The 15,932-nt window shown below is 40.9% G+C and overlaps 1 protein-coding gene across 2 annotated transcripts in view; it reads right to left on the bottom strand.

Moving 5' to 3' along the window:
- Positions 1–15,932, bottom strand: part of mrj (DnaJ heat shock protein family (Hsp40) member B6 mrj) — a 319,815-nt gene that overhangs the window by 65,024 nt on the left and 238,859 nt on the right. For both annotated transcript variants that reach the window (XM_071590950.1, XM_071590951.1), the window contains exon 3: positions 12,349–12,412. The gene's annotated coding sequence lies outside the window, so the exon portion shown is untranslated. The remainder of the gene's footprint in view (positions 1–12,348; positions 12,413–15,932) is intronic.

Here is a 15,932-nt window from a genome sequence, read left to right as displayed (position 1 = left end):
ATATATATATATATATATATATATATATTGGGTCGCGGTAGTCCAGTGGGTAGAGCGTTGGACTACTGACCGGAGGGTCCCGGGTTCGATTCCCTGGCAAGGCACTCTGGCCACCTGCAACTCCATCCAAGCTAAAGTGATTTTTCGGGTACCAGGTCTTCCTGGGAAACCATAACCGGCAGAGGGAAAGGAACTGGCCCCCCTACCCTGATGTGCGAATTTTCACACGCCATATAGGGCTTAGTACTAGGTGATCTCTATATCATCATCACCTACTAAACCGACCTTCGGGTTGATTACTGTGTTAATAGTTTATATGTATATATATATGTATATATATATACATATAATAAACATATATATACATATACGTATATATATATGTTTATATGTATATATATATGTATATATATATATATGTATATATATATGTATATATATATGTATATATATATATGTATATATATATGTATATATATATGTATATATATATATGTATATATATATATATATATATATATATATATATATGTATAAAGACGTTAAACGTCAGAGGGGGTCACCTCCTGAAATCAATCCACTAATGCCTGTTGTGTTCCTAAGTCCTTTCTTTTAACGAACGAACTATTGGGCGGACATGTCGTCATCATCTCGGGGATCATGAGAAACGAAGAACGGACACCAAGAGCCCGTGAACAGCGCTGTCGACTGTAGCTCTAGCATTCTCCAAAACAAATCCAGCATGGTGAAGGAAAAGAGATTGGATATTTATAAATAAAGACGAACCTAAATTAAGACTATACATACCGACGTGCCCATGAATTTCGCTGACAAATTTAAAGTTCAAGTTTTATTCTGTTTTCACTAAGCTTAAGTGAATAGCGTCGGAAATATTATTTTAGGATTTACCACAGGTAAGTTAGTTGCAATAACGATGCTTTTCATTAACAATAACTATTATCGTCTCCAAGTTTACGTCAATTATGACTCTGAAATTATTTGAATTTGTATCAAAGCTGCGCTCCTAATTTAAAAAAATAAATAAAAGAAGTCCTAGTGGCGAAGTTTAAGGCTCGTCTTCAAGAATACTCTTGTAAATGAACGGGTAGGAAAAAGAGTAGCGAACACTTTAGAATACGGCCTTATAACTTAAGAAACTACGATGTTTTACAACTAAGAAAAGGGCTCTCCCGGCATTTCGTTGATCGAAAATCACTTAGATTTCGAAGAACGAAATAATCTCCTGCCAAAAGACAATATCTTCCGTTTAATGCACCAGCAATTATTGCCGGCGAAACTTTGACGGTGCATGACAATACCCCCAATGAAACTAAATGGGCCGATCGAAGTTCAGCTCTCGGATCGGAGTCGGTCGATACATTTGTGCGACGCTATCAACAATCACATCAATAAGTGATGGATGACAAAACGCTGATCCAAGCCAGTAGATGGGGGCCGCGCACGACTCACACGAATCCTTCTGGATCGTAAAGTGGAGAGAACTCCACCCACTCCTTGTTCAGCTCCTTTTTCTTTATGCTTGGCGCTCAACGGCGGACACCAAAATTTAACGCCTAGAACAACTGCCGGTCGCGCGTGGCGCTGCGAGTGGACGACAGACCCTTTCCTTGTGCCCACAGAAGCGTGGAACGCTAACTGGTGGAAGGCTTCGCGCTAACGGCGGCCGCAATTATAACGTGGAAAACCGTGAGTCATTAGTTCTGGGGTGTGGAAAAGACCATGGACCCAGGGAAAGAAGGAAAGGGTGCCCAAAGTTCAACGACAGGACTGATTGGGTTAGCTGGATTGACCACAGTGCGCTGTGACAGTCATTTCGGCACCTCCCCTTCCCCATACCTCGGACAGAGAAATCTCTTGTCTTGAAAAAGTCTTGGTAAGGCAATGTATCCTTCCCCAAACTTGTACCTAAACCTCACTGCCGTACCCCAAACAAATGAAAAAACCACACAATATTTATTAGTAGTGTTACCAAAATATTTGGATGTGTCTACAACATTAACCATTTACCATTACAATTAAATATGCAAACAAATAATTCAATGTATTATGGTCACAATTGTGGGTTGTCAATCTGAGGATTGCATTATAGCAGATTTATAAACTGTCCTGTTACTCCCCCAATCTATTCCTTCCCACACAGATCCTTAAATAGACATTTGTTCTCCTAGATTATTCGAGGACTTCCTCTATAATTCCTCCCCTTTTTTACTTCAACTTTGAACTTGAGTAAACTTTCGTGACTCCGCTTTCCATGCGTCTTAAATGTCCTCCGAGCTTCTCCCATCCAACATTCCCTATTTGCCCACTCTTCGAAGCCTTCTTCATTAGTTACCCCATCTAGCCATTTGTTTTTCGTAATTCTTCTGTAGCACCACATTTCCATCTCCTTCAATCTAAATAAAATCTGTTCCTATCGTCCAAGTGTCACATCCGTGGAAAACTATAGACTCCATAATTATGTACCCACGAATCGCGTGCTTATGACAATTCTTCTCTTCCGAACGCCTACTACATTGGAAACTCCGAAATGGAATGTGTAGACTCAGTTAAATATCTAAGCGTTACCCTCACTCACGATCTCTCCTGGTTGAAACATATACGTGGGATATGTGGCCAAGCTAACAAAAAATTAGGATTTATTAGAAGAGTACAAGGTAAAAGTGATGAAAATGTCAAAGAGAAATGTTATCTGTCGTTGGTTAGGCCTCATTTAGAATATGCTGCAAGCGTATGGGATCCTCACGAAGCTGGATTGATTGCCGAATTGAATGGCGTGTAGAGGAGCTAGATTTGTAAAACGTTGTTGTGGTAAACTTAGTAGCATATTCAAAATATAGGAGGAGCTAGGGTGAAAATCACTCACGGAGAAGAGGTTAAATTACAGACTAAATCTCTTGCATAAATTAGAAGAATGTCTCTCTGGCAATAATGTTGAAAATGTATTATTACACCCATCGTACTACGGCCGGAGAGATCATGTTAATAAAATTAGAGAGATTAAGTGTAGAACATATAGATTTAAGATATGATTTTTTCCACAAACGATAGGGGATCATAATAAATTTGTTCGACCGCGGTAGAATCATGTTCGGGTAAAATTATTCTTGTGTGTATTCATACCCTAGCGGTGGCTTGCAGGATATATAAATAAACAAATAAAATAATCCTACTTACTGTGAATGGTTGTTTTTCTGACAGAAAGCCTTATTCGCCATACATTTTCTACATGCTACAACCCTCTTTCGACTACCGTGGTAGGTGTAATTCCTGCTGTTCTTAAAAAGGACTAAGATTACGCATAAAAGTCGCGGTACATAAAAAATGATGTTTATTCCATCATATTTATAGCCTGTTTGAAAGGTAAATTCCATCCAAAAATTCCAACGAACGGCCGAATACTTAAGGGTCGACCTCCACGACGGACACAATTCCGCCTCTTTATGTTCAACCTCAGCCGCACACCCCGTTATTTTCGCACCTAGTCTGGAGGGACGGTTCGAAGCCTTCGCCCCCAGCGCCCGTTTTTTCGAACAATAATTTATGACTGGAGAAAATTCCGAAACCATAACTACGTGGACACATTCCTTCCGTGGATGTGGGGGCAAACTTCAGTTTCGGGCGTAGGGGAAACTTCAGCATTGGGAGAGGAATTTTTGTGTGCACATTGGCGTTCTAGAAGGGAGAAGAAAGCGTTTCGTGAGGGGAAAAGGTCAAGGGCAGGATAAATGAGAGCAAATAAGTTTTATTGAGAAGGGGTCAGGTAGAATAAGAAATTGGGATGCTATTTCTCAACTCAAGTCTCCTCCTGCATCAGTTGTGTACGCCATTACTTTTTTCCCCTGACTTCTTTCAATTAACTTCCCTCTTTTCTATGGGATGGTTCTCTATATATCATCTTCATTACCATCTGGCCGAAGGTCTGTCAACTTGAAGGAAAATATCATTATAAACATATCCTCCACGTAAGTTTTTCTTAGATCCCCTAACTTGGATCCTTACAAAGTTGCGACAGTGAGTACTATTTTGGATCAATCTAAGGAAAGAGCGTTCGACTTTCCTTGGCATTCAACGCTTTTTTTCCAATATAAGCAGTAGCTGTCCCTGCTTTCATGGCGGTGACAGCGACGTAGTAGAGATATACTGAGTGCGAATATGTCGAGGTTGCTAGCCTTGCAATTTTTCTAAAGTAAAAAGGCAGCTCCAGATCGCTTTAATTTTATCCATTTTGGATTCCCACATCATCCTCCCCCTCCCATGCCCAGATTGGCGAAATGACGAGAAACCTGCCTGCAGCTTCTTTATTTACAAATGGCCTCACAGGTGTTTTATGGCACGTGGGAAGCACAGTTACAACATAAGAGGAGAAATATCCCATTTGCATTAATATCTGCGCAGGCCGTTCCCGGAGACCCACGCGCGGGAGTGTAGGTGTTGTGACCGGATCTTGGGTCAACCCATAGGAGGGAGGCTGCCCAAACTGAATTCACGGAATGGGAATGGCGGCCCCAGAATTCACATCGGGCAAACACGAACGGTCGAGCAAGGTCGTTCCTGCGTCCATCAATTATTAATGGGCGTTGAACGACCGAGCATGTCTAGGATTCCACGAATAGGTAACTAATATTGACCACATTGAATTGTCAGTATATTAAAGAATTATCACTCGCTCATGTGTAAAATATTATCTCAATCAATCAATCAGGGTCAATTAAGCATAAAATCTCGGTTCTCAATGCTCGATGTAGACCTGTGTATCCCGGGATTAGTCCGCTGAGGCCATTTCATATCCCCTCATATCATTCCATCGTCAGGATCCGAGGTTTGCCGAGATGCTAGAAATCAATCCGAGGTTTCATTTGTAGCATCCCTCCAATCTACATGTTGTCCCCTGCCAATCCTTTCATTCGGTTCTACTAAATAAAAAACTATTTTCATTGAAGGACAATTATTTCCATTTACAATATTTAGACAAAAATTTGTAATACACGTGAAACAGAAATGACGCTTAGTTTTTAGCAACATATTTTTTATCTATTAGAGGTTCCAATATGTGATACCCGGTGACTTGTTTGGACCACCTTTTGGTCTACTTATTACCCATATTACATCTTGATCCGTAAAGTTAGTAAATTTCAAAATGAATTTATTATCTCAGGGTTATAATATAGCATAAGTAACTGAAAACTTGAAAACACTTTAATTATCTTTGAGAATTGAGGAAATGTTTTGTTCTTTTAAAGAGATAACTTAGTGATTACAAAGAATAACAAAATGTAAACCATTACAAGTATGTTAGAGTACAATGCTGTGAAGTTCATTCGTGTTGGCGGCACGTTTGAGTGCAAAAACTGAGCGGTATGTTTCAGTGTTTGAGTAACTACAACATATATCATTCAAGAATAACCATCCGCGGATTGCTTTGGCGCATATTCCAATGAACATGCTTTCCCTTCTCATTCCAATATTTTGACCAACTTTTCATTCCCTTGCTGTTCTCTACGTTTCCTATTTCTACCTACCTGTTCTTTGCAGCCAATGCCTGGGCATTCTTATAAATCTTCCTTGCACGTTTCCTTCATCAATGAATGAAACTTCAGTAAACTATCATGCCTCAGGTTTCCCCCTATTTCTCTATCCCTTCCTTACCTTCTTTAGTTACCCTCCGAGGGTGCCACTCTACGACTATGCCCATCTAGTTGCCACGCTAAGAAGTTCTATGTCCTCAAATTTAGAATCCGACATAATCTTTGTCGTCAAAGCACTTCTCAAACGTAATTGCCAATATTAAAAACTTAAGCGTTCAAGAATTTCCATCACTTGGGCGACGACGACGGTGAAGGAGCCCACAACTGATCGCTAAAGACTATTATGAACTAATAGGGAACCCTACCAAGTCACCTGAAAACCTAGGGTGGGGCATTGGAGGCAGAAGATTACTTTGGTGCGAGATGTAACCTAACCAAGAGGCACAGATATTCAAACCAGTAACAATGAAACCGTACGTAATCGTGTCGCATGACGAAACCACAATCATCTTTCTATGGTGTCCTAATCCACGCATCTACTCTTAGGGTATAATGTTGACGAAGACGAAAAGAATGAGAGACGTCAAAGGACGACAAGGGGAATGAAAATACTTCTTGAGAGGACAAATCAAGAGAAATTTAAGAAAGAGTGAGTTGCGTGGAGATCGGGAGGAGTTGCTGTCATGACTATCTTCGGATTTATAACTAATGATGATGATGAAAAATGCTGTGCCTTGGAATAGCACGGATTGATCCAAAGGAAAAATCCCCATCAATATGAATGAATACCTGTACATAGTAAGAATTAAGACACTTTCAGAAAGTGTTCAAATATTAAAGTCGGGCCCCAGTGGTTATCATGCCTTTAATAATTAAGACGAATAAGACGAAAAGGTGAAGTACACAATCATAGTTGCAATGAATGAAAAGCAGCTATATTGGTACTGCCATGTAAGCCGAATGAACGAGAACAAAACATCACTAAGGGAACAGGTAGCCAGGAAGAGGAGATGACGTCCAAAGAAGGAATGGGAGAACAACAGGGGAAGAAAAATGGCAAGAGGAAGATTACGTGCCAGAGAATGTGCGTAGCGCCGTACCCAAAGCCAAAAGTACTCGCATATCCAGAACAACATTTGAGTTTGGATCACGTTTTGGTGTGAAAATACTGGCCAATTGATGGATTGCAAAAGGATGGTAATACTTCATCAATTCCATTCAGTGCCTTCATTTACATCCTGCTTCTTTGGAGGAAATGGTGAATGACTCCGATGACCGCCGATATCATGAGGCGGCAGTCTCAATCCGCACTTAGCGACGATTTGACCCAATCAGATCAGCAGCTCAAGCACGGGTCAACTCCAAGGTCTCCCGTTCAGATTCCGTGTCGGCTAGATTATGATTGGTCTTTATCGAATGCTACTTACGAATACTATGCCTCTCACATCCGAAACTCAGCACTATAACTAGCATAAACCACTTGCTTTGCACAAGTCCGTAATTTGCCATCGAACGACAAGACCCACATCATCTTCACGAGACTTAATTAAGTAATGATTTTATCTTTTTGGGTCGTCGGTTTGTCTGTGGGATAAATTTTCTTAGACCAAATCCGAATTGAACTATTCCGTTACACACTGTTCTAATGCCGCATACGTTTCCGACTCCTACACAATAAATCTCTTTTATAAATTATAACGAGGTTTCTTCAGCGATGACGCCGAAAATGGACCTCCGTAGGAAAGATCATGCAAGTGAGACCAAAAAGAAGAATTTCAGAACCTAAAACGACGCCTTCGCGAACCTTTTAAGTGTAATTTTTCCCGAGAACAATACGAGACCACGGCAAACGACAGGGAAAGTGGAGAACAAAACATGATTTAAAAAAATTCACGTAGGCTAGTATATGTGTACAGAAATTGTTTTATTTAACCCTTATTTTATTGCTCTTCTTATTACTCGCTGTTTGTCTCACATGCGCAGAGAAGTACCTGTATTTTTCACTTAGTACTTCAGGTAGCTGCAGTTATTATCACCTCCATTAATGGAAATGCTTTACATATGCATTGATAACTATTAATTTAGCAAAATTTATCCTCCAAGTCACGGGTCTGAGTGCATTCAAGCTATGGCACAATTTTAGTAGTGTTTCAGGGTACCACGTGGAAACACTGCATGCAGATTGCGGTTCGGAGAGCATTAATTGATTATAATATACCAGGTTACTTTGAATTTGAAAAAATAACTGTCGATCTCGACGAGATTCCCTCACTTAGTGTCAAAATGCACGAACATGTTGCAATATTGCTCGCACGCACACCCGGCACGCCTTCGTCGAGCGTGACGCGGAGCCAGCCGCTCGAGCGTCGTGCAGGAGACGGGGCAGCGGAGGAGAGGGGTCGTCTCCCGCCTCGGAGCACGGGAAAGCACGCGTGACGTGGGTTTCGCGCGAGGACTGTTGCGGGCACGGGTGGGGGGGGGAGGGGAGAGAAGACAAAAGTGGGCGTGGGATATGGGCATGTGCGGATGGGGGCGGTTGGGGGGGGGAGAGGTTGGAGGGAGAGTCGAGAGGGCAAGAGAGAGAGAGAGAGAGAGAGAAAGAAACTCCACACCCACCCACTCTCTCCGTAAAGGGAGAAGGGGGTTTGCAGGGGGGAGGGGAGTGAGGACAACCCATGTAAGGGGTGTAGGGAGGGGGGGCACGCCCACGCATTGGCGATCCGGGAGATCGCCCTCGACCGGCGAGAAAGCAAGCACGGTCCCCACTGCTCCTGCCGCCGCCCACCCGTCGGCACACACTGGGATTCGAACCGGATCGAAGCGAGAGAAACGCTCTCCGTCACGGGGAGATTGAAACACGCCCTCCGTCCTTCCCTCTAACAATCCGCGATCACGACAAAATAAGACATATGGATTTGGCGAGTACATTGCTTCTCCACTCACGGTGTTCTTTTCTATGACGAATGATAAGGACAGCACTACAATTTGACGGTAACATATAGCATCTCTAGGGCCGGTTAAAAGTTTTCCTTTTTGCCTATGCTAATCCAAATGAATGAATAATATCAAATTCCATCTCTACCTCGGAGTTAATTCTTAAAAAATTAAGTTATTAAGACCTCTTTTCTTCAAGGGTGGAATTATTCCTCACGCGTCCCACTAAGGACTGCTGACGACGATGTGACTGCTACGACGACCACATTCAAGTGGACCAAGAAAAATATCTGGATGTGAACGACGTTTTATCACTTTTTCGTGAATTGATTGTGTAAAAAATAAGAGAATTTTATCTCTTTTATCCGTATTATGGTCCGAGTCTCACACCAGCAACTCAATTCTGCCAAATTTGAATGAGAAAAATGGAACGCTGATCCACGGAAATTCATCCGTTTTAAAATTTCCTCACGGGTTTTAATAGCAATAATAACAATCCACTTAAGTATGCATTAATACGTATATATAAATATATTTATACATATAAATATAATTATATATATATATATATATATATATATATATATATATATATATATATATATATATATATATATATATATATATATATATATATATATATGTTTCTGTATATATGAGTATTTATTCGCCGTTTGGCGGGATTTCGTGTTTGAATGTATATATATATATATATATATATATATATATATATATATATATATATATATATATATATATATAAAATTTAGAAAAATAATTCTTGAAAAAAATAATTTGATTTCGATGATAATTACATTTTATGTATATTTACGTTAATTAATACGCAACCTCTATTTTTCAATCATAAATTACATCAAATTTAAGATCATATTATTTAAAAATTGATCACGACTGATATTTATAAAATAATTGAGCTCAAAAAGCAACGAATACATCACATTCATTAAAATTTACATTGAATGGATGGTGTTTCCCTACTTCACCCCTGCTGTCACACACTACAAGGACGTCTGACTGGACACCACATCGATAGCTCGTCACTTTCTCTTCGGCCTGTTCCAACTAACAATAAGACGCACCGAAGGAACACATGATGGTTTCGATACCATTACAAGTGCACTGAGATTCAATGAAAAAAACGACGGAGCTTATAACACCGTCTGTACTACACATAGAATGCGATGTGAAAATCAAGCCATAGACCGGATGAACGATTGCAAAATTTTCGTTCCTTATTGCGTGCAGCTTTGTAAAGTTTTTTTATTTCTTACAATAAGTCGAGTTCTCAAAGTTCATTTCAATGTATTCTACCTATTCTAAGGCAGATTTTGGACGATCCCTGACTATTTACTTCCAAGTATCGTGGGAACATTCTCCTTCTTAGTCCTTCATTATTTCTTTCTTCACATCTTCGTGCTTTCTTCACAACTTCTGCGTGTTTTCATGCTGTCTAAAAACCCTACTCTCTTCCATCCGCCACTCTTACCCAATGTTCTCCTTCAAACACGGCCTTCATCATACCAACACCTTGCAACATTTCCTCCTTCCACTTTTTCGGATTTCCTTCAGTAACTTCCTCTCTTCACCCATCCTGTTCGAAACCTCAGCATTTGTCTTTCTCCCAGGTCAACTTTGCCACAAACCATTGGCCTAAAAAACATCTCGCCTAAATTGCACCTCACGACAATCAACACAGTCTTTAAGTGACGTCACGCTCAAAGCGCCAAATGAGGGCGTGTTTAAGAAAAACGATGGTTTGGGCAACCTTAGTTTTCCCGGAACCTTGATCCCGAATGGCCCAACAGTTTGAGTACATCATCGTCATGAGGTGAAGCTCCTTATTTTCAAGATGAACGAATTCCACATTGACAAGCCCGTAACGAGATCACACAAAAATTCTTTTGGGGGAAAACTGCGAATAACGATGTTCCGCGCATACGTTCCACGCCTTTCGACTCCGACACGGAATGATGACTCAACCAGGACTACCTCTAGGACCAGTTTTTGGCGTGAAATACGGCTGACCTCGACGGGCGCCGTGGAATGGGAACGAAAAATTCTTAAAGAATCACAGAGGCATAATCCAATACCTGCCATTTTAACCTCCTCTAGCTCACATCCTCGGATACAGATTGTAGTTTTAAGTCGAGGAACGTCTGAAATGAATTTGGCAACGAGCCCTGAGAGGTGTCTCACGTTTAAAGGGGACCCTCCCTCCCCGTAATGATAAATTTCATTTCCTCGTCGTTAAGTTTCAACAAAATGTTACAAAATAAAAGGAGACGGACCATTGAGTCCTGGGATGAACACGTATCATAATCGCTTCTGCCGCAATAACATTATTATCCAACCATTTCCTTCGGAGGAACATCCTCGCAAGTAGTTAAGAGCTACCTGGGCAACTTCCTGCTTCGTCGAAGGGGCTCGCCGAAGGATTCCAGAACCGAGACGCTATTTTCATGCGCTGTCGCTAATTTCCTAACTTGTTATCACTCGAAGAAACTCTTAAAAAGAACTAGAATAGACATCTTGTTTCTCCAAGGTCATGCAGCGCGGGAGACAAATACTATACTGCTCGGGCAAAAGCTCCTAAAAGACAAATAAAAGGAGTCGATGTCGAGTTTTGGCTCACCCACAAAATGAGAAATTTAGGGATGACACTGAAATATTAAACAAACTAAAAAGTCATTTTCAACGTAGATAAGAACTAACTCATTCGCATGACAGCACGATTCGTGCGAAATCACGATGACAAAGCAAATAGCATGGTTTCTTTCGACAATCTGGAGTGGTACACATCCGAATGACTGAATAACGACATTATTATAATTACAGCAAAAGTATTGACGGAATATGTGCAGTCGAATTAAATGTACTTCGAGAGTAACGATCCGAATCTATATCTCTAGAGTAACATATCGAAAGTGAACTCAATAAACAGTGCTTTCACGTTCGTGGAACCAGGATTTTCACGGCAAACCACAGGTAAGAAGGTCGAAGAAAAAATATCCGAGGTTTAATTCCAAAGGTCAAGCTGTTGAAAAAATCTGAAGATTTAATTTTTAATTTAAAATATAATTTTATTTCACTCACGCTTTCCTATATTTTCCTGCGATCATATACCAGTGATTATACACTTCATTTCATCACGCATGCATTCAAAATACTCGAGCAATTCCGCTTCTTTTCTGCTAATGTATTCTTAAAATAGGTTATATTCAGACAATTAGATTCGTTCATAAGACAATGGTTTTTTAAATATTTTGTTTTACAGAATTATAATTTTAAAATTTTATTCTATAATCTTAGGTGAGACGTTTTACAGTTTAAACATGGATCTTTGCGAGAATTTTGTACTAAATTTTCAAGACCTACTTTGGAATCTGAGTATTTGCGCCACGCATGCCAAATATTAACTTAACTTCGAAAGATTTTCGGTCCTTTATAGAAGTAGGATGTGTATGCCGGACTATAAAGGACTGTGGCATTGATTTTTGAGTTTATCTTTTTATCCTTTACTCTCAAAGAGCAGTTATTTTTTTCTCGGTGGGACTTGTATCGGGGCATCATATGTACTGTCTATTCTAATTTATAAACTCGACTTGGTTTTCTGTAATGCACTCGTATTTTCTCCATTAGATCCTTGAGCCGTACACGGTTCGTTACCAGCACTCTTTGATTGACCTCTTCGACGTGCTCAGATAAATTTGTGAATTAACCTTCAAGCCGTAGCATGGGCGCATGGCAGGGGGGTTCAAGGCACCAGTTATCACATTTTCTTACATCAAAGACGAAAGTATGGAGTGGGAAGAGAGAGAGGTGAAGGATTTTGGACGTAGATACATACCTTTACGTTCGTTGACACACCCACACGAATAGTCGAACACCGAAATTTTCAAACATGGACGCACCTGCGAATGAAGTAAGAAAATATAAATTAGTGATTTTGCGAAGATATTTGTAAAAACAAAGGAAACAAGTTTATGGCTAAATCATTTTCAACAAAGGAATCATAAACGATACACATTTTGCAATAATCCCTTACCTTCTGAACTAATTGTGATATGTACATTCCCTTCGGAGAAATTTTCTCCGAATGGAGTCACTCCTTTGAATATAAAATTCACAAATGATTTTAGATTCAATTTTGCCTCAGATTAAGACACAAAAGTTACTCCTTTTCCGTCTCATAATTATTAAAGCTTCTTTCCTGAGTGAAAATATATTCTCCAAAATATGGCATGCATATATAGTTTTCAAGAGCCGTTCAGAGACTTGTCTATTTTTATAAATATATGCGTAAATATAATTTGTCAAATGAAAAAAATTGAATTGAATCGCTTTCCTCACGCTAATTTTCTTATTTTAATTTTTTTTAATTTCAGGTCACTGACCGTGGCGCGATCATCGTTATTAAGTCACAAATTATGGGTTTAGGAAATGGACCAAGGCGACAAAATCGAATCAAAAGTTCGCCTACCATTGGAGAGGGAAGACATCATCTCGATCTAATTTAGTAATATGTCTCTAGAAATGAGCACACTGAAGATAGACGAGGCAGCTCTTTTGCCCGTGCACCTGGGATTTCCCCAGGGGCCCAGAAAATCTGCCGCTTGGTTATTAGGGTTGTCTTAAGGCCTCCATCGAAGAGAATGGAAATGATACATACGACTAAATTACTATACCACGCCATAATTATTTAGCTTTCGTCTCTGGATCACTGTATTTTTAATGGTCCCAGGAACGAAGCACAACTACACTCCAAATCCCTGCCTAACCCGACACAAAGTACCATAAACCATTTTTCAGCTCCTCATGCTTCCTGCTTACGATGCAGTCAACATTCTCTGTCTTAATTACCCAGCATTCTCCTAAGCAAAGTCGCCAACGCCCCATTGCCTCCCAAAATCTCCTACATCCACTTTTCCTGCCTTCTAAGAATTTCTGCCACCAACATTCTCTCTTCTCCAACCATGACTGTGCAGGACTTCACCGCTCATCTCCCTTTCCGTCGATTTGACTTTTTCCATCCCTCTCAGAACACAAATCCCAAGAGCCACCAATCTACGCCAGCTCTCCTGCCATTAGAGACTCTCAAAGGAAAACGCATCGATGTGGCGATTAAACCGCAACCTTCCACGCCCACTGATGACAACTGGGAGGAAGAGGGCCAATTGCCACGAACAGATGAAACGATGTACGCAGGTCTTCCCTCATTCGACCCTCGAATAACGGCGGATCCAATCAACACTGAAGAGCACGTCTTCTTTCTTCCGATGGAAGGCGAGCGGGAGAGAATGCGGCGGACATAGGAGTGGGTAGAGAATTAATTAGATGAAATGATGTCGCACGGCGACGAATTGCGCCCACGAACTGTGCCGGCCGAAAGAGACCATCCCGCTGACGTGTTCCCAACGAACGGGTAGTGACGATGCACGAAGAACGAATGAAACTTTTTAAAATATGAAATGAATGTGCGGGGCCGCTTTGAATAAAATGGCATTCATCACACATGCTGAGCACCGCACAACGTGATGCGAAAGCATAACTAAAGGAGGGCCGTTTATTTCTCACCAACGGGGCCAATTGTATAATGCGCAGCAAACGCCCATTTGATGACGGTTTAATTAAGAAAGCAGATGAAGTTCAAAGGACATTCCTGCTTGATTGGTCGGAGACAATTGTGATAGCAAAATAGTTGCCACCGTAAGCAGTACGAAAACTAGCTTCTCAGATCTGGAAGAAGTCGATATAGTGCGTACAACCTTCAGAGTATAATCAGGACAACGAAACCTTTGATATAAGAGGGCGAGATTGGATATATTATATCAAAGTCCGAAAATCTAAGGTTTGAATCCCTTTGCATATGCGAATGACCTGTTACGTCACACTAAATGCGCTTTGGCGAAAATTTTAAGGGTATTTATTTCGATACTTCTCGATCTTTTCGTTTCGTGGGAATAGGTATTAATTAATTGATGACAAGTTCCCCTCTTCACGGTTCGAGGAGTGGCTGAGTGTTCGCGGTAGAAATGTAGACAGTAGACGCCATTTCACTTGACCCATTTCAACGGTAAGTTCCTTAACAGACAAACGACCTGAACTTCTCCAGCTCTCAGAAAAAATCATGATATGTGGATCTTCCCACACGTTTCAACGCAATTCTCGATTGGCACGTAACGTTTTTCATACTAATGGGTCTTTCGCCCCAGTTATGAATCCTTCGTAATTAGAATTCACAATTTTTTTCGGATTACTGGCTTACGTGGGGAAAGAAGTGACTTCCGTCATCGAGGAGATTTATGAGAATTTATTTCAAATGCAAATATTTTTGCGTAACGAAGGCTAGCATTTTGCACAGGGTACGGAAAATTCACCCTCCGTGGGCTAAAACACTTTCTACAAGCATTCTACAGCAATGCACGAAACGGAAATTCACCTAAGAAAGTAATCACTTGTTCGCTCCTTTTTTCCACACGGTGCGCAGTAATTCCCGACGTTACACTTTCAAAATCCAAACTTGAACCAATGGGAAATCGCTCGACAGCCGCACCGAGGTTTTATTAATGGTGGATAACCAAAACGGGGAGTACGCCTGCTTGCGAGTAGAAAGCTGTTCCGATGGTGTGCACGCATACACCATCTGGCCAGGAGAGCAGCAGGACGAGAGAGAATGTGACCTGTCGTCGAGGTAGGGACCATGCGAGAGACCCTTGGCGAACAGTCGGGAAGAATGAAACGGAATGCACACCCTGTTTATGGTTAAGTCCCCCAGGTTTTTCTTCGCATCGTCTCAGCCCGTCCCTAGCTGCCGCAGCGGATGAAAGATACGTACACATTAAAACACACAATTTATCCCATCTCTCACAGATATATCCCACAGCTCTCAGAAGCATTGAATCATTTCCATTGTCCAGCCAGTGCGTCCAACTAGGTGTGATACTCGGCGTTTTTCCGGAATGATAGGGCCGGTTACCCGTATTTCTGAAAGCCTTTTCCCAAAGGGTGAATAAACTTCTCATTCCACATATAATCGTGCATCGCAGCTTTATCCCCAAACAAGGGCGTCAACAGAAGATTGAGGGGCACATCATTCATGAAGCCAGCTCGTCTTTTCCTCAGCATGCCGTACCAAATAAATTAAATACCATAATTACACGTGTATTTTTGCCAACACGTAACTTAAACATTCCCAACCTTAGATGATGAATAATGGAAAGCATTGCATGATTGCGCAATTGACTCACTCCCGACATTAACTTTGCAAATAAAACAGGAAATAACCAGCCTATGCGTAGGTAATCCCGCATCATTGAATATCTTGTCACGACGCCTCAAATATCTCTAGCGGAGCTTTTACGCATGGAATCTATACTCCGATATTTGCGTATTTTTGAGCGTCACAAAGATATCCGTCATAGGCAGAGAAAC

The sequence above is a fragment of the Hetaerina americana genome, unplaced genomic scaffold (assembly GCF_022747635.1).
Source record: "Hetaerina americana unplaced genomic scaffold, ioHetAmer1.1.p SCAF_4, whole genome shotgun sequence".
NCBI classification, from domain to species: domain Eukaryota; kingdom Metazoa; phylum Arthropoda; class Insecta; order Odonata; family Calopterygidae; genus Hetaerina; species Hetaerina americana.
This window is presented reverse-complemented; position numbering and strand designations above follow the sequence as displayed.